Source organism: Pleurodeles waltl, chromosome 4_1 (genome assembly GCF_031143425.1).
Source record: "Pleurodeles waltl isolate 20211129_DDA chromosome 4_1, aPleWal1.hap1.20221129, whole genome shotgun sequence".
Taxonomy (NCBI): domain Eukaryota; kingdom Metazoa; phylum Chordata; class Amphibia; order Caudata; family Salamandridae; genus Pleurodeles; species Pleurodeles waltl.
The window spans coordinates 872808474-872829512 of record NC_090442.1 but is presented as its reverse complement, the minus strand read 5'-3'; the positions used below and the strand labels follow the sequence as shown (position 1 = coordinate 872829512).

The window sequence follows — 21039 nt, the reverse complement described above, 5'->3', positions numbered from 1 at the left end:
AACCCCTTCAGCACTTGACTCTCAGTGGTATCGCGGACCGAGCAGTCCAAGGCTTCTTGGGGGGGGATGGTTGCACAGGCTCACAGCTCAAAATACATTCAATGGCAACAATAAGTTACTGTCCATTCAAATACATGCTTTTATGAAACAAGAAATATTTATATACCAACACAAAGCAAAATAGCACAGTCCCTCGATGTCAGGGCTCTAGTGTTTCGCTGTGCAGTTTCTGAGTCCTACTCGCCTTTCGCTAGCAGTAGTGGTTAGTCTCCATTCTAAATAAGCAACATTCAGGTTATGCTCCACTAGTAGTCTGAGTCTCAGGAGTACCACTCTGACTCCAATTAAAGTCAAAAGTATTCCAGTGCTGAAGCGATATATGGCAGGCAAGATCTCCCGGGGAATTCTTGCCCATTAATCAGTCTTATCCACACCAGCAGGACCTGCATGGCTGGAGTCACCCAGAGCATCCCCCGTGAGGGCGCTGAAGCTGCAGTGGCTGCCTCATGTGCGTACCGCAGAAGTGGCCATCCAGAGGTAGCTGTCGGGTGTCCTCAAGTTCCTCACACACAGTCCTGTGGGGAAAGCAGCTGGGGATCCTCAACGCTTGTCCAATGCTGGTAAGTTTTTTGGGAATGGATCCTACCCACAGGTGTGTTCGGATGGGATTTGACACTCCTAGTACAGATTCTTAGGCGTGGCTTGGGGCCCTTTTGAGTCACCATGGTGGTCATTTCCTCTCAACAACAGTGTTGACCAGACCACACTCCTTTCCTTTTGCCTGGTGACCTCACCTGCCATACAAGGTCACATTATTCACTCTGCACACTAGCTATGGCCTGATCAGCACAGTAGTACTTTTCACAGCAGCTCCACTGACATTCAGGGTCATTGACTTTACTCTGCACATGGGTTACGGCCTGATCGTCACTGCAGTAATCTTCACAGCAACCCAACCTAACATACAGGGTCACCAACTTCACTCTGTACACAGTCTATGACCCAAACATGCATGTCAGTAATCTTCTCAATGGTCCCACCTGGCCTACAGGGTTGCCAAGTTCCCTCTGCACACAGGAAATGGCCCGATTGGTGCAGACTCTATCTTACACCTCGCTTCAGAGATCCAATTGTCAGGATTTCTCACTAGACCTTGCTCCCTCCAGCACTCTCCTTCTCCTCACAGGGCACACTGATCTAGCAAGCAGGCAGGCACTGATGCTCCAGGCTCCAGTGGCAGGTGGTCGTGGAATCCCAGGGATATGTCGCCTCACCCAGCTCGGAGACTGGCAGGCTTTATCCTCCAGTCCTGGTCAAAGGCAGAGTTCTTGCAGAGCTTCCCTCAACTGGCTGCTTGACAGTTGACAGTTGAGGGGGCCTGGAGCTTCCCTTCTTATAGCCCATATCTAGACAACAAAAGTGATTTAGGGTCCAAGTCTTTGAAGTTAATGTCGAGGATCTACTTCATTTTGAAGTGCCCTCTCCTCTGCCATGCCCTTCTTCTAGAAAGCAGTCTATCACAACAGTTGCAGCTCCAAAACAAAGACAATGGGAGTGACTAAAGGTTCACACCTGAATGTCAGCCACAGTGACATGTGTAACAAACGGTTACCATAGGGCCCTAGCCCTGTTCTTCATGATTCTCTTAACAGCCTCAACTCATTCCTGAAATGAGCCCTTGTCCTTTTCCTGTGACCTCTCTCTGAATCAAAATGAACCCTTTGGAGTATACTGAAACGCTTAGCTCGCCCTTCTTCCAATGTGCACCACCCAGCTCACAGGAATGCAGCCATCCACAAATCTGTCTGGGGGGGGAATCATTTTCCTCCTCCTTCTCCTCCAGTTACCCCTGGGTTTCCCAAAATGGAACCCACAATCTTTCATGTATTGTACCGCTCACAGGCACACATACACCCAGCTCACGTATATAACACACATGCAATGCATAGCAAAACATCCTCCATGTATTGTGCAGTTCACAGGCATACACACACACCCAGTACATGCATTTAACACACATGCTTTGGACAGCACTATGCAGTAACCTAACATAGACCAAAGGTGAGTTATGCACACAGCAGCAGAACTTCACATTAGTGAGCATGTAGGCCTCACTCCAGTGGCACAGATAAAAAGACCTGTTTACTTCAACTGATCACTACACTTGTTGCTGCCACGTTGGAGTTCCTACTTCTTAACTTCTGGCAAAGCAGTAGCCTTTCACCACTATAAGAGTAGTGCTTTACGTGCCCCTCTTGGTCCAAACAGACCACAATCCACTAGCACCAAGGATCCAGACATTATTACAGTAGACATTATTACAGTTGGGGGGAACTATGTGCGGGAGTGCATGTCCATCATCATGCGAAGGACTTTTTCATCCCAACATGGTCAAATTAATAATATCTAACATTTGATCATAGTGAAGCCAGTCCTGTAGCATAAGATCATCTGTGTATGATATACAATGCCTTAAATTTTGCTTGCTGCGTAAACGGCGCCAGCAATTGTCAAATAACAACTGATGTATAATACATTTTCTACAACAAATGACTTTTATCAATTGGTCTCTCATATTCTGCATGCTTTGCTTGGCAATGCTCACATCAGATACTGTGGTAGGCCAACCTAAAAGATTTCTTCAAGCTAATCACAACATATGTACTATGCCCAACGTACTGCATGTGACCTTGAAAAATCATATGCTAATCAAATTGTCAAAAATTTCTGGATCTGAAGTAGAAATTTTTAAAACTTAAAGAGATGTACACCATGCAAAGTGCATCATCAATGGAGTTTTTTATTTTACTGTGAAAGACTGTTATGGCATCAGTGCCAGAAGTGGGCCAGAATGCAGGAGAAAAAGCATTTTGTATTGAAGATGCTGCCATAAAATCAGTGTCCTTCTAAGTACTGAATAATAATGTGCCAAGTGCTTGTTGTTGAGCTTCAATTGTACTGTTGGTGGTGCTTTGTAGCCCATTTCAAGCATTTATCCGCCGCCTGCCTTCACATGATCTACGTGAAACAATAACATTGTAGGTGCTTTGGTGGCTCAAATGAAAGAACTTTGAATGCGCTACAGCAGCAAAGGCGGGCCAACTGTCTCCACTTTCAACAACAAACTAATGCACTACCTCACCATGTGTGCATTTTGTAGGGCTCCTCTATTTCCTAACACGCATGCCCCCTGCAAAAAAAGCCATTCAGGACCCACAAGTACCAGTGCTCCAGGGCACCTACCTCTCAACATGCTGCAGTAAGGCTAACGTACTCACATTTCTTACCTCTCTAACCCAGCCTACATTTCTCACACTTTCACCCATGTGTTTGTCCATGCTTGCTCTAGCCCACGTCTTGTCATTGTCCTGTCTCAGAGTCTGCACAACTTTACCACATGCAACCACCAAGACACTTAATCGAACATCTACCACAAACACACACCAGAAGGGCTAGCCTGGACCTCTGAGACCGACAAAGACAATCTATTAGATGATTGATGGGTTACACTAAACAGACAAGCACTTCAGGTGTATACTCCACACACATCATTCACACCATCAAGCATGACATGTCCCCCAGGCCACAGCAATCTAGCTACTCCACTGACCCTGAACTGCATGATTCCTAAAGCTGCTGTCAGCACACAATCCAGAAAGCCTGGAGCCAGGCCCAGCTTTAGGATGGTGCGCCTGGTGCAGCCGCACCGGGTGCTGAATTTGGTGGGGGCGCTGTGTTTAAAAATAACTTTTGGTTTAAAAGCACTGAACTCCCCAATACAGATGTCAATATAACCCTTGTGATTAATGTTCCTACTGGTGAGCATCGGAATGTTCTCTAGTGACAGTTTCGGCTGATCATAAAGTAGAACGGAGGGTTAATGTGCCTGCTGCAAAAAACGTGTGCCATGCCGATCAGAGAACTGAGTGTGAGTGAACTATGTGTAGCACTATAAAAAATTCAAACATTTCAGAAAGAGTCTATGGAGATATGAGGTGCACTGTTGGAGAGTGGCAGTGAGGGAATTAATGAAGGAGGTAATGGGGGAGGCGCCAAAAAAGATTGCGACACCAGCGCTAAAGCGGGCCCTGCCGAGAGCCGTGCGAAAACACACGTCAGATAGCCCACGGCACCGCCATAAAGCATAATTCAGACACCCAGCAAACCCACGAGCCCATGCTAACATTTAAAGAAAGATTCTGCTCGCAAGTTTGTTTCTAGAAGAAGATATATAAACACAGTTGTTTCATATCACTTATGTGACTGGCCTATTAACCTGCCATTATGTCGATGCCAATTCCTACAAATAATATACAACTTGCTTAACAAAAAATGTGTTTTATCAAGGCACTTGGAAGTACAAGCACATTTTTATACAAAGACACATGCATCGCTGTTTCCGGGGGAGTTCGACCGCCAACCACAGTATGTACTGCGATGCAAGCACTGCCTCATGTGACTTTAAGTTTATCTGATTACCAGCTGCACAGATAGCACCTCAGCTAATAAACTGCTGTCCAGACCTAATATATGAACCTGGAAGGAGCGCCGTTCACGGCCATAAAACATGAGGCCCTTTTGTAAATAAGGACACTTCCAGTTCATGTGCATTTGATTGGCATTTTTATTCGATGCGCTGACTCTGCATCAAAGCTTCCACCTCATATGTTAAATCACATGGCCCAGGATTGGCCTGTGACCAGTTTTATTCCTCCCTAAGAGGAAATGTGTATGCAGTGAGTGTTGAAGGGTTTGAGATACTCGGAGCAAAAGGACGACATTGGTCTATCTCTGAGCTTCAGTGGAAGGAGGACAGGACTGGTAGAGTGCCAGACTGCAAACAAACACACCAAAGAAAACAAGTATTGGCAAAGCCAATAGGCCTTGCCTATGTAAGAGCTAATGGTCTGGAAATGTATTTTTGCCATGTTGTACACCAGTGTGGCTGCTGTTCAGCATGGCTAAAAGTTAGTGGTGCAGAGTGTCAGATTGGAGTCTGGGAGTAGAGTTGTAGAGTGGATTTGTTGGAATAGAGTGGAGTAGAGTCAGTAAAATGTTGTAGAGTCCAGTGGTTCAGTATCAGAGAGTGTCATAGAGTGCAGTGTCATGGAGTGGTGTAGAGGGGAGTGGGGTGGAATAAGGTGGAGTGGGTTGGAGTGGACTGAGGTTGTCTGGTGGATTGGTCTGGAGTAGCAGGGTGTGTATTGGACTGGGGTAGAGTGGGGTGGATTGGGTGTAGTGGAGTGGATTTAAGTGGGTGGACTGGATGGGGTGGATTGGAGTGGGGTGGATTGAAATGGCATGATGTGGATTGGATTGGGGTGGATTGGAATGGGGTGGATGTAGTGGGGTAGATGAGATTGTATTGGGTTAGGTGGATTGAACTGGAGTGATAGAGTGGGGTGGATTGGATTGGGGTGGGTAGATTGGATTGGAATGGGGTGGCTGGTATGAATACTTACTTACCAGAAATAGGGGTCTCTAGTATTGACTTCTGTAAGATCCAAAACACCCAAGTTTCTTGATTCCAAGCCTGGGTAGCTCATATAGTCCTGGGTTTTTTCGTTTGCATTCTGGTATTTGTATTTCTAAATTTATATTAAGATAAACAATGCTACAAATACCAGAAGGCAAAGAAATAAAGTAAGTGGATGGCTGGATTAAATATTTTTATTTGTGGAGCCAGGAAGCTTGAGAGCTCTGAGGATATTGGGCAGACAAATTGGGGCACCTAAGGTATTACCTATTACCTTTTTATGTGTGTCTATGTGGCTGATCCACTTAATCGACTAAGCCATGCAATATGCAGAACACCTGATTTTGAATCAAGAATCTGGATTCAGACCAGACAATGACAATGAGTCTGCCCTCGTATCCAGAGGGCCATCCTGAAAACCACAGTGGACAAGAACAGAGTGTCTGCCCTACTGCTCCTGGGCCTATCAGTAGTGTTCAACGAGGTCCTCCATCAGCTGATACTGCATAGGCTCCACTGTTTCGGCTTATGAGAAAATGCTCTAAAATATATTACCTCCCACCCCAAAGGCAGAAAGAGACTTGTATTTCTACTACCTTTGATATCTCCCCCTCACACCCAACGGAGAGGTATACCTCAGGGATCCATCTCTCCTCTCCTATTCAACATCTACCTAACGCCCTCGCAAAATCTAATCTGATCATCTAACTTTTCATGTTGCAACTATGTAGATGATACAAAAATTATCATAAAATAGATGGCCCAGAAGACCTCTACAAGTGAAACCTTCATGATTGACTTCGCACCACATGATGGTTGCTCATGTGGTGGGAAGTCAATCATGAAGGTTTCACTTGTGGAGGTCTTCTGGGCCATCTATTTTATGATACTTTTTGTATCATCTACATAGTTGCAACATGAAAAGTCCATGTCAACACTACAAACACAGAGATCACAAGACCTGTGGAAAATAGCGGGCTATGGCTATACAGCCAGAGAGCCTGTATACTCTGCTAGGGATATCAAGAGGGTGAGGTACTCAGGAGTGATCATGGACTCAGATCTATCCCTGATACTATATCAATGTCATCACTATGAGCACCTCATAAACAATAAAAGCACTGTGACACATATTCCCATATCTTGAATACCAACAAAAACTACAATATGCTCACACTCATGCTCTCCAAGCTTCATTATGTCAATAGCCAATATCTCGGCATCCCTATTTCATTTTACACACACTACAAAGGATCCAGAACACTAAAGCAAGACTCCTCCTCTGCCTTAACAGCAGAGAACTAATTCTGCAAGCACGTTATTGGCTAATGGTAGCTATACAATCAATGTTCAAAGCACTCTGCCGAACTTACCAAGCAAAAGAATCACAAGACCTATAAATAAACTGTAAGCACTACAGACAAAACATGATTCTACACTCTGGGCTTTTACTTAGGATAGTCATACCACCTTAAAATAAAAATCCATAGGTGGACTTGCTTTCTCTGTCCAAGCGTTAAACCTCTATATCTCCTTGCCAGCGAAGCCTCAATGCATTCAGGAACTTTCAAGGTTAGGAAAGAGGTAAAAACCTGATTGTTCCTGAGATATCAACACCAACCACTAACCTTAGACAGAACTCAGAACAATCCACATATCAGTAAAAGTACAGCCCAGAGCTATGAGACAGTCCGAGTCAGCAGCCTAGGCCAAGAACACGGACACAGGGATCATCCGCATTATGAAGGTATCTGTCCATATACTACAGCCATGCAATGATCCAGACAAAAGGGTAGAATATAATACCTAAGCCATGCTATTCTCAAGTTATACCTCTCCACCCCATATTAGAAGTACCTGTTAACACTCAATGTCTGAAAATCTTCTTCCTGATTATTGAGATGGAGGACTCAACACAACAGACCCTGCTCACAGATCAATACCATAGTGCACACTGTCTAGCCTACCCCCTACTTCCAACCATACAATCAAAGATGGTTGCTTTAAGCATCCAATTAGTCCTCCCTTTCTCACCTGACTCAATCGATGTGTCATCACAAGATATCATATGCCAATTTGCTACTTAGGGGGTTATTCTAACTTTGGAGGAGGTGTTAATCCGTCCCAAAAGTGACGGAAAAGTGACGGATTTACCACCAGCCGTATTACGAGTCCATTATATCCTATGGAACTCGTAATACGGCTGGTGGTATATCCGTCACTTTACCGTCACTTTTGGGACGGATTAACACTCCTCCAAAGTTAGAATAACCCCCTCAATGTCTTATCATTAACAGGTAATACATATAAAGTATGATAAGACCTGCTGAATCTTGTTGGCATTTGGAGCACATTGACACAATCAATAACTCAGTACTATTCGGAAATGTATGCTATTGCTGAAAATATCTGGTTTACTGCTGGTCACTGGGGCACTCTAATATAGTCCACCCTGAAGATTCAAAATAGTTACATACTCTTTATAATGCCAGTGATCTAATGCTGAACACAGAGTGCATCTTGGCAAATCACACTACTGTGATGCCCATAATGACATTATAAAAAAAGGACTGAAAAGCAATAGTCCTTTCAGGCAGACCTCGGACTCACTTCACTCCTTCTTCACACCTACTACCAGGGGCTTAGCTTGGTCAGTGAGATACCAGGGTGTGAGCATCAGGTTTTCCAACAACTATTCTGGCATATCATGTTAAAACACATTATAAGAGAAACAGTGCAGAAGGGGAGTTTAAGAGATGGTGTAAAGAATGCACGGCGCAGATTGTAAGTGGTACTTAAAGACAATATTTTGTAAAATTACCAACATTTTTAAGACCTTCAAACAGAGATGAGCAACTGAGAGAAGGCGAGAGTTTGTGACCGAGTGAGTGTGTATTTGTGTGTGTGTGAATGTCTGTTAATTTGAATATGCATTTACAAAGCGCATAAAACCGAAAAGGCATCAAAGTGCTAACATAAAAATGCAATAGAGGGAGAACGAATCCTAATGGAACAGAAGCACAAAAAAATTAGGAAACCCAAACCAAAAAGTTATGAATCCAAAAATAACCACATTTGTACCTCCATAAGGAAAGGCAGGTAAAAATTGTGAGTTTTAATAGATTCCGGCATAGAGTTCCACATCCGAGCAACTGCCACAGAAAAAGCTTGTTCACCCCATCTAACTTTGCAGAACCTAGGGAATGTCACCTTGCTCTGACCCACAGACCTCAGCAATCTGGTGGGAGCATACCAACTGAAAACCGACCTAAGATAACAAGAGCCCTGCTGATGGACGGCCTTGAATATCAGGCATGGGGCCTTAAATGTACCAGCTTCCTCACTGGCAACTAATGTAGGGTCTTCAGACCCTCCCTTACCTAACAGCATTTTGGCAAACCCAGTACCATCCATGCCCCCGCATTTTGGATAACTTTTAACTTTATAATGAGAACTGGCTGGCTTTTAAATAAAGGGTATCACAGTAGTCTATCAAGATGTCATAATTGCAATGACCTCTGACACCCTTAATTCCTAGGGCAGTTAGGAAAGAATCTTCTTCAAAGTCTTAATGATCCAGAAACAAGAGCTCACGATTCTGTTGGCATGGGCATCAAAGGTCAGCCCTTGGTCAAAAATCACCCCCAGTTGTTTTTGCCGCTGCAAACGGAACAGAGGGAGAGCCACAGATCTCTGGCTACCAACAGCCAGTTGAGATGGAATTCTCTGCTCCAAAGACCACAATTTAAGATTTCTCCCCATCCATTTTAAGCCAGTTCTTCCTCATCCAAATGCTAACCTCAACCATGCAAGACTTGAAATTTTCTGCAACCTCTTCCCCATCTTCTGCAATGGAAATTATATTTTGAGTATCATCAGCATAAGAGGAGACTTGGAAGCCAAAGAACCACACCAGCTTCACGAGAGAAGCTACATACAGATTAAATAAAATGGGGCTGAGGAAGGAGCCCTGCGGAACAGCACAGAGAAGCTGAAAAGGATTAGCTCTAAAATTTCCACAGCTAACCATAAGCATCCTATTCGCAAGGAAGGACTCAAGCAGATTTAAGGCCATATCCCTCAAACCAACCTGTTGCAGCCTATGAACCAAAAGAGACAGAGAAATGATATCAAAGGCTGCAGACAGATTCACTATAATTAAATAGCCGCTCCCCCCAGATCAACTTGACAGTGGATATAATCAGCTGCTTTTGACAAGGGAGATTCTGTGCTCTGATTTCTCCTAAACCTATTTTGGGAGAGGTTGAGGAGTTAACGATCATTGAAAAACTGAGCCAGTTCTTGATTAATATGCTCCTCAATGATTTTAGCTGGAACCACCAGCAAAGAAATAGGTCGGAGATTTTTTTAAGTCTCCTGATCCCCATTAGGTTTTTTCTTCAGGGGGATAACTATTGCCTCCTTCCAACACTGGGCATAGACTACAGAACCTGAGAATAAACTTTTTCTAAGGATTCTGCAATAGTGTCTGGGACCAAATGAAGCACCCTGGTTGGACAGGGCTTGTCCAGTGATGACATGGTTTGCACCAAAAGAGTCTCAATCTTAGCCAATGACATGAGAACCTGGCTAACTGATGGTTAGAAGATGGACTATAGGAATTATCTTACATAAGGGAGGTCACCTACCTACCTATGGCTCTTGGAATTCCGCATAAATCTTCATAATCTTATCTCTGAAAAACAGGGCCACCCTATTGCTGAATTCTTGGGAGTTCTCCAATGCCTGTTGAGTCGCAGGGGATGCAAGACAACTAACCGTCTTGAATAATTGTTTTGGTGAGTACACTGCAGATCTTATTTTCTGAGAGAAATATGATGATTTAGCATCACTGATGGCAGTTTTATACTTTCTGATTAACACCTTATGCTTGTTTTTCTCTTCCAAATAGAGGCCCATTCTACACCTCCATTCCCGCCTCTGGCATTTCCTTTGAAGGTCTTTGAAATCTTCGGAAAACCACGAGGCAGAGGCTTTCTTCCTTCCATCTTTCTTAGATCTAACTGGAGCATGCTCATCAATAGCTGACAGCACCCAATTGTTAAAATTCTGAGCTGAGGATCCCATGCCACAGAGGTCTCTAGCTTGAAATTTGATCAGAGCTTCTGTTAACTCCTTTCTGGGATTTTACTCCACTGTCTAGTACTAGTAACCTTACTCTGTAATTTCTTTTCTACCATCTCTCTGTACACTCTAAACAGCACTGCGTGTTGGTCCAACCAACTTAAAGGTAAGCATTCATCCACTATCTAGGCTTTAAGATTGGTAAAAATCTTGTTTAACATATGACCCATTAGGTGCATTGAGGAAGTAATCCTTTGAAGGAAGCCAAAGCCATTCATCAGCTCCAAAAAAAGCCATAGTTTTGTTATAATCTCTTTTGTAGATGAAGATTACCATCCACTAGGATGGTAACATTATTACAGGAGATGAAGGGTTCTAGCACCTAGTTCCAGTTCATAATGAACTGGGTTTTCGAATCAGGGACACTGCACCAGAAGTCCTGCCAGAATCTGTAGAAAATTGATTTCAATTTTAAACTGCCCCAACTCATTCCCCTCCCGTGTGTGTGTGTGTATGTGCTTGTGTGTGTGTGTAAATCCAAGGTGAAATCTGACAGATTCCTCACCATACCCAACTGAAAACACTTGCACCTAACTATTCACTAGGGAGTATATTTATAACGGGGGTGCAACACCCAAACACACCCCCATCCCCTCCCCCGAAGCTACGCCCATCGCTATAACCTCCCCAGATCAATAAGATAACAGAGTGGACAACCTCGTGCCAGCACAGTACACTGGATTAAGGACACACAAAAAATTACCAGCAAAATAAAGGGACCTGCAGAGCTACACAGAGCTGCCACCATGGCACTAAAACATAAATTGCAGGTCGGTCGCTTGCATTCCATCATCCATTATACCGCAAGGCACCCACGTCTCATAACACTATAACTAAAAAATAAAACACTTCACATTTAGGCTCAAAATAAACACAAGTCCGACAGCACACCAAACACAGTGTTGTCTGTTATTGCGTGAAGGAAGACGCTTCAGTGCCCCATATAGAAGAGCTATATAAATGCTACAATACAATAATAAAAAGTAATTATATAACTACTGTGCGTTTTAATTATGAAAAATGCATGAACAGACGCATTTTTCCAGCATGTGAAAGGCAAACAAATTTCCACTCGAGGCAGACACCAATAAATGCGTTTAAGTTTCCAGTCTGGAACTAGCCAGATAAATGTAGACCCGCACCATGATGGTTGGGGGAGTTGACTGTGACCTGACTGAACTGAATGGTGACAGCTGGGCCTGCCTTTGATGTGTGGGGATCAGGTTTGGTTCAACATAGATTACAAACCACCCTTGAAAATCAGGGCCCTGCCCTGTCAGTTTGGCGCTCACAGGAATACTTCCACGAGCCGACAGTTTTCGAGGGTTAATAGATGGGATGCTAACCTTTCGCCCCAGAAATGTTATCAAAACTGTGTGCCACTCACGGACGTAGTATTTGCAAATCAGATTACATTTGACTCAAGGACCCTTCGCTGTTGCCCTCTTTTGGAAAGGTCAACGGAGGTTCCTTCCACCTTAGAAACATTACACACGCACTGCAGCCGCTGCTGCTTCTGGACTCGATCACTTGTAAGTGATTTTGAAATAAATTGATGCAACCCAACACGATAAAGAAAAAACAACCCTGTGATCCCTAAGAACAATTTTGCGTTCACATGAAAAACATGAAACTTACCTTCTCCCTCCCCTGCTCCTGCTTCCGATCAAAGACTTTTTAAAGGCACAAAAGGGCGTCTGTGGGTTTTACCGATTTTGCGGGGATTTAATTTATTTGAAACATCGGAATAGGTTTGTGCGGATTCCCTTGGATAGGCCTTCAAGTGCGCCACTTTCCACCGTCTTTTCCAGAGATACCCGTCAAACACACACAGAAATGAAGAAAAAAAAACTGCTGCTGGTTATCGTCGCGCGCCATATGTGCATCTGTGATGATGTAAGGCCCTTGCTTCTAATAGCTGAAGCTTGCAATGGCTTATCCTTTTGCGCCGCCTAATGAGATATATTTTCCTTGCACCTTTGGAGACAATACAAAAAACAATCTTTCGAAAAAGTAAAATACTCAAAAAAGTTTTCCTTTGAAATTAGCAGACATGGTTCTAAACTTTTGAAGATCGCTGCATCGTGTGCACTAGAAAGGTACATGCACAGTACACTAAAACTAGGTGTGTATGGTCAGAATTTTGTCAGCAAACTTCAAAGTGACAAATTATGCAACTTCGTGGACTTGCAACATTTGTCAAAACCTTTGCATAGGAGGTTTCCAGCAAAAAGTATAAATCAGGGCCTAAGGATGCATAACAGGTGACGGCCTTTGGCACGTGCAGCCATGCACGCTGAAGAATATATTTATACTTTATGGTGCAAAACTGCACTAACGCAGTTTTGCACCAAAAAGTTTTGCACCGGCGTACACCATTTCTGAGCACCAGACGGGCACCATATTTATGGAATGGCGCAAGCCGGTACAAAGGGTAGGCTAGCGTAAAAAAAATGACGTTAGCCGGGTGGGGCTGGTGGTTTGGGAGGAGGGGGTTTTGCGCCAAAAAATGACGTTAGGCAGCTTAGAGTAAAAACAAAAATGACTCGCATCATTTTCTGACGCAAAACCATCCATACCACATGACTCCTGTCTTAGAAAAGACAGGAGCATGCCCACCACTCCAATGGCCAGCCCAGGGGACCATGGTCCCCTGGGCTTGGCCATTGCACTCAGTGCCATGTAGGGGGGGCCATTTCAGGGCCCCCAATGGCACTTTAAAAAAAAAATACATACCTGTACTTACATACACTTACCGGGGATGGGGTCCCCCATCCTCCGCTGTCCCTCTGGTGTGGGTGGGGGTGTCCTTGGGTCCTAGGCAGGGCACCTATGGACTTCTTCCATGGTGTTCCACGACGGAAATAGGCCCACAGGTACCCTAACGCATGCCCTGACCCAGGCACTAAATAATGGTGCAAAGCAGGCTTTGCACCATTATTTGACCCCTCCTCCCCCGTGACTGATTTTAGCACGGGCATAAATAAGGCACTAAGGTCATAGAGTCATTTTTTGCAGGGAAACGCCTACCTTGTGTCTCATTAACGCAAAGTGGGTTTCCACGTCCCAAAAAATGACTTTAACTCCATAAATTTGGCGCTAGACGGGTCTAGCACCAAAGTATAAATACGGAGTTAGTTTTGCACTGAATGAGCGTAAAAAATGAAGCAAATTCGGGGAAAAAAAAGTATAAACACGCCCCATAATGCGCCATATAGATCTGTAATGGAGTCTAGCTGGCCACTACGCAAATAAATTGATCACTAAACAATGTTAGTCTACTCTGACCATGCTGGCCACTATCCAATAAACTCACCTCTCAAAATATAACTTCAAGTAAATTCAATATGCACACGGCTTTGACTCCCATCAGCAATAAGTCCCAAATGGTAAAAGGTATCCAGATTCCAAATGTGCCTCATACCCATGCAAATGGTGGAAATGAACTATACTAATGCACATAGCATAGCAGAATATAACTACGGGACGGGTAAGGCCTAGCGGCAGAGATTTTCAAATATTTTTATTTTTACTTTTTTTCACTAAATCTAATTAAAGATCCCTTACTTGTTGTAAATGAAAATGAACGAAACCGGGTGGATTGGCACTACCTACATGCAATTTGCTTTTCTGGTGTGCCTGTGACATGCACCCAACTTGGGTCTGCTTATTTATAGAAATAATTACTGTCTGTAGATAGTAATGAAAGGTGGATAGGCATTTAGATGTTTAGGTCAATGTCAAGTCAGGTCTATATTTTGTAAAATAGCCATCAGATTCACCAGAAAGTCTCGATGAGATAGGTGGACGTGTTGAATACTAATGGGTAGATTTATCGAACTTTCACGCAGCGCAGCACAGCAAGCCAACTTGCCACACTGCGCTGCATGAAAGGAAAACGACAAGATTGTGCAGTATTTAACATTCTATCACACATTCATGTCCTTTCCTTGTGCTGGTGCCGTTTTGGCTGCCTAGAGCCAATGCAGGCGAATTTGCGCTGTGGTGCAGGAATATCTGCACAGCAGGCAGGATAGTTTTTGTGCTGCTAGGGATAGCTTCCTGCGCAAAAACAATCCTCAGTGGCATTTTCCTCTTTCTTTATGTGCTGCAGAAGGCATAACACATAGAAAGAGGAAATAATGAGGAGAAATAAAGATGTTTCACCTCGTTCAGCCTCACCTGCGGAGGTGCAGCATTTTGATGCATTCCCAGGTCTACCAGTAACAGTAAATCTGGGAATGTGCCAAAACCCATGGGTGGATGCATAGAAACACCCACGCTCCACCCATAGAACACCTTTCTGGGGAAGAGTAACACAACCCAGCATTTTGTGCTGTCTTGCATTACTTTCGATTTATTAAACCATGCAGGGTCAAGCAAGGGGGCCGCTCCTTCTCCTACATTGCCACTAAGACTTGGAACGACCTGCCTCTGCACATCCGAACTGCACCAACCCTCTCAGGCTTCAGAAAGGAACTCGACACTTGGCTTTTCAACAGAGTCATAGCACCCTCAGTGGTACCCATAGGGGTGACAGTGCTGTACTATATGAAAACTGAATGATTGATTGCAGGTGGCCTTTTCGTGACTTGATAAATCTGGCTTAGTAGCTGTGTTGCCTCTGTGCCCCTTGATTGGTGCAATGGTAACACAGTTCAATACTATATATGCCTCTAGATATTTTACTATATGCTGGTGCTTCTAACAGATAGGCTGGTGCAACTGACTATGGCCCAGTCTTGCTTGCATTTCTGTGGTTGGAGCTAGATTTCCCTCAAGGGCAGCTTGCCACTGAAGCTCAGATCCATTTTGGGTACATTTCCAACAGAATGACATCTCTTCGAAAAAAATAATGTTCACTTCATGACAACTTTATTCTCTGCTTTTTGATGTAGTGTAACTTGTCCCAAAGGCATTAGCGTGCTTTAAATGAGCGCCATTACACAATTTCAGATTTTGTTTCTTTTTAGGCACTGGGAGATTAAGTGATTTGGCCAGAATCATGCGATGTTTATCCTAAGCTGGGACTTGAGCCTGGATTCCCAGATCCAGAGTTGGACCACATCTCCTGCACAGTGAGGAAACAGAAGCCTTTTTTGGCATTACTCACAGTCATCAATGAATTTGGTGGCTGCTAACTTCCCTTCAGAAATAAAACTTTTAAGTACAGCCAGCACTGCGCACTAAAAGCCTGATTTATGAAAAGTTTGCACCGCCATTCCGTCATTTGTTTATGCAAACGCAGCGCAAACTTACAAAATACAATTATATTTTGTAAATTTGCGCCAGTTTTGCATCAAAATGTTACACAAAGGCACAACAAACTTTTTATAAGTCAGGCCCTAAATGGAGATAGAGTTGCAAATTAAGGGAAGGTGAGGGGGAGTTTTGGGGGGATCCAGTCCACCCAGAGGAATGTGCTTTTTAACATCCTATGCAGCCAATTCCATATGTATGGTTACGCCAGTGAAGTTTCAAAATGTGTTCACATGTACATTACTTTGTAGTGACAAAGGTAAAAAGGCATGAAGGGATAAGGGCCAGAGCTGTGGACTTCAGAACTGAGGAACCAGGTTTTAGTCCCAGCATCTGCTCAACATCTTGTAATTCTGGGCAAATCACTTAATCTCCCAGTGCCTAAACAAATCAGACCTTGTGTGATGTAACTTGGTGCTGTGTAAAGTGCTCTAATGCCCCTGGGCCAAGTTTGCAGTCTATAAAATGCATGGTGAAATGTACCAATGCATGTGTACATTTTAACTTACAGTAATGGTACGACACAGCAGTGTGTCAGGAGAGTGGCCAGTAAAACACAACGGAAACCAGAAGACCACAAACATCGTTGTAAATGCTTGGGGTGCAAGTAAATAACACTAAGGATTTTCGAAACACACCATTGCAATGGTATCAAACACCCAAAATGAGACCCTCTTCGAGAAACGTAAACACAGAGTACATTGTGTGCTATAACTCCTCAAAAGGGAGAAAAGGCACTGGGGGGCAGGGCAAGAAAGAAAGTAGATAGATAGATAGATAGATAGATAGATAGATAGATAGATAGATAGATAGATAGATAGATAGATAGATAGATGCGGGTACTCACAATTTAGAGTAGTTATTTGTTTCTGGGAGGTGCCCGTACTTTTCCTTTAATATATTGAAGCAGTGAAGAAAAGTGCAAGTACTCTCCTTTCACATTAAAGAAATGCGGGCCCTCAGTACCAGACAGTGACTGCCCATTTCAGTCACAGTGCGTAGAAGCCCGAGTGTAGCTGGAGCGCAACTCAGCGGTGAGCAGCGGGCAAAGGCCTCTGATAAGATTGGAGGAGGCTTTCAATGATGCAGGTTAGACCCTCCCTCCCTCCTGTGGCTAGTATATGAAGGGCAGGGACGGCCTTAACGCAAAGCACATGGCCTCGCATGCATGTCATGATGTGTTATCACCATGACCGGAGCCTTCCAGGCTCTTGGCCCGGCTGCCTCCCGAAGAACGATCACTTTATCTGAGGAGCCATTGGGGCGGGGCGGGAGGTCGAAGGGTCGCCCTTTCAGACCATTTTATTCTTCATTGTTTTTAACGAGGAGGGACACCATTGCCCTCTAATACTGGTTCGAAAAACTGGCGGCAACGCTTCAGACGGATTTTATTAGACAACACGAAAACAAGGGGGTAGGAACTAAACCAAAGCTCTGCACTGACGCCCAGCCTGGTCCTTCTATTGGGATTGCCTCGTATTACACACGATACATATACATTTTAAGTTTCTTCTTTATTCAAGCGATTCAAAGCATTTAAAACCAGGGACCGATGGACCAGTTTCTAGGATGTCGCGTTTTGATGCTCTAGATTGAAGTAAGAAATATATCAAAATAGCGAGGGAATAGCCTCAAAGGACAAAGTCTCGCACATGTATAGATTATAAATAATTCAAACAGGAGGAAAATGGTAATGAGATCTTGAGTGAAACAAAAGCATTCACATAAGTACAGGTAGACTGTCATTATCACATGCTTCCAGGTTAAAGGTCATAATGCTAGCAAGCTTTGTATCTGAAAATAAAACATAAAATGCATCGGCCTGTTAGAATAATGCCTGTGTTGCTCCCAAACCAATGACACCCATTTGATCACCCTCAGAAGGGTGGAAGTTTGAGTCAACCATACCAGGATTCTGATCATTTACCTGCTTTCTGTGCTCAGATTTCTAGTAGGTGGCCGCTTTCCAGACACCAAAGACTTTGGAAAGCTCCCCGTACAATAGTTGGATGATCACTCATCGCCAGAAGTGTTTTCATGACCTCTAGGAGAGATGAAAAATATTGCCTGTTCCAAATAAGTTCCCCATCCCAGTAAACAACAGGTTAGGATTGACTTTTCCTAACGCATGCCTACAATACTCATGATATCTCCATGATGTTAAGTAGTTGGCTGATTAACACACTGGTGGCTGGGTCAGCGGCTGAGTAAAGCGGTCATGGGGCCTGCTCGGTCTTTTACTGCTTTGAAAAATTGTAAACAACTTACAAATCCAATAAAACAGAATGTGGTGCCCCTACCTCACACATTAATCCATTTTAGGGAGAAAGCAAGGTTTCCAGTGAGGCACTAACAAGACAGCCACTCCTCGGGAACCTTTAACGATGTGTCCCAGGATGATAAACATTCAACATCATAAAAAAAAAGTTCACATTTTACTCCCTACAATACATGCTTCCACTTGTTTCAGGTTGCCATGCCGTGTTCACTAAGGGCTGCAATCATATTTTTAGTTCTTATTCTAGACCTGTGAATCAGGACATCATGGCAAGCATCTGTTTTCGTCCTATCCTTTATTTGACATATTTAGAAGTCATTGTTTAAGATTGTCTGCTTTACCCTTTTGAAGGGCGGTTAGTGGCTCTTGTGTCTGAATGACATCACTGCTGTTTGCAGAATAAATTTAAGGCACCATATAGAGATTTTCCAAAGATCTCATGGTGATTCGCCCTTCGACCAACACTAATGTTTTCTCTCTCAGTTCATCACACTTTTGCATCTCTCCCATTCTATCCAAGGTATTCCTCTTTGTCCAGGTCCCAACCCCTCAGACTGTCTTTCATTGGTTCCACAGTGTTCCACTGGTCACCACTATTAGGTAGTAGGACTTGACACGTCGAGTATCTGTGATTAAGGGCTTTGTGAAGATGAACCAAGACAGTAACTAAGGGCAGTCCTGGAATTATATAAATTGTAAGAAAACTAGAATAACTAAAATATAATTAAAAGACGACTAAAAGATGACTTTGCTCACTTTAACATATGTATACCATTCTTGTTTTTTTAAATTTGTGAAATAAATTATTTCTTTGAACTATTAAAAGAATCTAAGTGATGGTAAAATTGATTAGTGAACGAATCCACCACCATAGCAAAAGAAAGCCTGGTTTAAAAGTACAGAAATAAAAAAACGTAGGGGCATATTTATCATTGAGGTGCATCGCCCACGCAAGGAGGTGCAAGAGCGACGCAAATACTAAGTCAGATTTATTAAGCCACGCAAGACCACTCCGAGTGCTTGTGCATGGCTTTATAAATCTAGAGTAAAGCAACGCAGCGCAAATCCCTGTGTTGCTTTTCTCTGCCACAGGAAGGCATTCCAGGGGTGGTGTATGGATGTTCCCACGCATCTACCCATGGATTCTGGCACATTCTCAGATTTACCAACACTAGTAAACCTGGGAATGCATCAAAATGCTATGCATTCTCAGTGGAAGCAAAATGAGGAGAAACATTTATACTTCTCCTCGTTGTTTCCTCTTTCTAAGTGTGCTACATTCCGGAGCACTCTTAGAAAGAGGAAAACACCTCTGTGGATTGTTTTTTGTGCAGGAAGGTGCCACTTCCTGAACAAAAACAATCCTGCCTACAACGCAAGCAGCCTTACACCATGTTGCAAGGGTGCCTGCAGTGTTGCTAGGCAGCCAAAAGGGCACCAGTGCAAAGAAAGGACAGGGATGCACCATATAATATTACATATGGTGCATTGTACCTAGAACCTAGGTGTGGCATTCAGAATAGTCTGACTGGATCAAAACCTGTTCTTATCTAATACCAATAACGTAATATGGGCGAGTTCTCAGTATCACAAAGTCACATAAAGGTTTTGAGTTACACATTCAGAAATATTGCAATGATTACCGTTCCCCAAACTGGGTCACGTGGCGCTCGATCTATGGACAGACAACAATGAACGCAAGACCTCTCGCCGGACTCTTTAGAGGCATCACCATACATATAATAGAGAATGGCTCAGTTAAGCAAAGTGCTTAGCTGACCACGAAGCTCTAGGTGTTGTTATAAAGTGATTTCCCCAAAGCCAAACATAAAGCAACAGGACTGACAAGTGTGAGATGGGCAACTCTTGGCTGAAGAGTAACAGGGTTGGGGCATATTTAACAACCGTTCGTGCAGCCTAGTGCAGCAAGCTACTCTGCTGTGCTTTGTAAAAGTGAGAGGGCAGAAATGTATAACATACGGTGCATTCCTGCTCTCTGCCTGCACTAGTACACAATGTGCTGCCTAGTGCCATTGCAGGCACCCTTGCACCACAGTGCCTGCGTTTTAGGAAGGATTCTTTTTGTGCAGGAAAAGACAACTTTCTGCGCAAGAATAATCCTCAGAGGCATTTTCCTCTGTCTAAGTGTGCTAAAGAATGCAGAGGAAACAATGATGAGAAATAAAAATATCTCTCCTTATTGCACCTCATGGAGGAAGGCATACAATTCTGAGACATTTCCAGGTCTACCACTCTTGGTAGTTCTGGGAATTTGTCTGAATACATCGCACCCACAGTCCATCCATGTGACCACGTAGTGTAACGCAGGGTAGTGACTAGCACTGCCTTGCGTTGCACTAGAGACGGCTTTGCACGGAATAAGGTGACATGAAACCTATAATAAATATGCCACTTGCTGTGAATTTTGATGCCGAATTCTACAACAATAAACAAGTGTGTAGCTGAATATCAGATCACTTGTTAATAAACCAGTTAAAAACCTCTGTATCACTCACATCGTTCTTCCATTTCAAAGCCACATTTAAATTCTGAACAACAGATACAAATCTCATTGATGCAAACATAAACATAGCTGAAAAGCAGAGGTTATCAGTTGAACACCAGCAAATCACTTTAATGAATCCAGTTGAGCACAACTGGAGTATGTGATATAAACAACATAGCCTACTTTACATCATAACTTTATTCCACACACCACTCGACATTCACAAATGTATCAGAAGTAGATCTGGATCACAAAATTTAACATGATGACGTATTTCTCAAAAATATCTCAAAATATTTCAGAACATTCTTCCACACAAGTTTATCTAATGACTAGATATCTCCACAGGGCGTTATTACTTTGGTATTTGCCATA

The 21039-nt window shown here is 43.4% G+C and overlaps 1 protein-coding gene across 1 annotated transcript in view; it reads right to left on the bottom strand.

The window, feature by feature from the left end:
- ALX1 (ALX homeobox 1) overlaps positions 1-21039 on the bottom strand; it is a 68152-nt gene that overhangs the window by 19745 nt on the left and 27368 nt on the right. The gene's annotated exons all lie outside the window — the stretch shown is intronic.